At 33.4% G+C, this 1,034-nt stretch overlaps 1 long non-coding RNA gene across 1 annotated transcript in view; it reads left to right on the top strand.

The window, feature by feature from the left end:
• The first annotated feature begins 745 nt into the window (after window positions 1–745).
• The window catches only part of LOC138365131 (uncharacterized), a 6,433-nt gene continuing 6,144 nt past the window's right edge, over window positions 746–1,034 (top strand). Inside the window, exon 1 of the long non-coding RNA XR_011228675.1 lies at window positions 746–1,034. This exon is cut by the window's right edge and continues 91 nt beyond it. This is a non-coding gene — a long non-coding RNA (uncharacterized lncRNA).

Below are 1,034 nucleotides of genomic sequence, written 5' to 3'. Positions count from 1 at the left end.
ATTATGTTTTTTCGTGTTGTACATTCAGCACCAACATTATAATGAGTAAATATATCATATTTATTCATTACTAACGTATTGCCAGGAAGCTGAGTGGGTAGGTCTCGATAAATTTCCTGGTATAATATTATTGTTTGCCATTCTCCATCTTAGACTAGGCAAGTTGAAGTCACCTAGGAAGATAATATGAGGTATCGAGTTCTCCATTTTGTTTATCTGTTCTGTGAATTCCTCGGCCGTTGCATCTGGCGGTTTGTATATTAGAATAATCACTAAATTTATTTTCTCTATTTTTAATCCCAATACCTCTACCACCTCATTTGTAATGTTAAGGAGCTCCGAGCATACAAGGTCTTCCATAGTATACAGACCCACTCCTCCATGTGACCTAATTTTCCTATCACAGTTGTGTACTTTTCGAGACTACATTTCAAATATTCCCTAACATACATGGCTTCTCCCCCCTCTTTGTGTAAAATAGTTTAAATCCATTTATGGGACATTCAGCAAATAGTTCTCTATTTTTTACATTCATCAATGTTTCGGTACGTGCAATAGTATGTATTGTTTCATTGCAGATAACAGCATTTAAATTTTTTTTGTTTCTTAGACTTAGACTCGTACTACCAAGTTGCTGTTGGCAATTGGATAATTTTTTTATGAAGTCATTTGTTATTTTTTCCCCTACTTTAGTAATTTATGCTTTTGATCTCAATTAGTTTTATATCCTAGCTTTTTAATTTTTTCCCCTTATATATTGCCATCTTATCTGTCTGCTTTACATGGCTTAAGCAGAGTCATGTCTGCTTAAGCCTTTGTTATTTTACTAATTTACCTGTTTTAATTATTATTTGTTTTCAAAGTTTAGTTTACCCCATTTTATTTGCTTTTTGCAGTACAATACTTTACTAATAATCTTGTAATAGTAATTGGTAATGTAGCACTTGGCCTTTCTCCTTCAGAATGTATGCACACATTATAGAAAGAAGAAGAGAATACCACACAAGATGGCAGCGTATGTCACGGGCCAAAAA

The sequence above is a fragment of the Procambarus clarkii genome, chromosome 15 (genome assembly GCF_040958095.1).
Source record: "Procambarus clarkii isolate CNS0578487 chromosome 15, FALCON_Pclarkii_2.0, whole genome shotgun sequence".
Lineage (NCBI taxonomy): Eukaryota > Metazoa > Arthropoda > Malacostraca > Decapoda > Cambaridae > Procambarus > Procambarus clarkii.
This window is presented reverse-complemented; position numbering and strand designations above follow the sequence as displayed.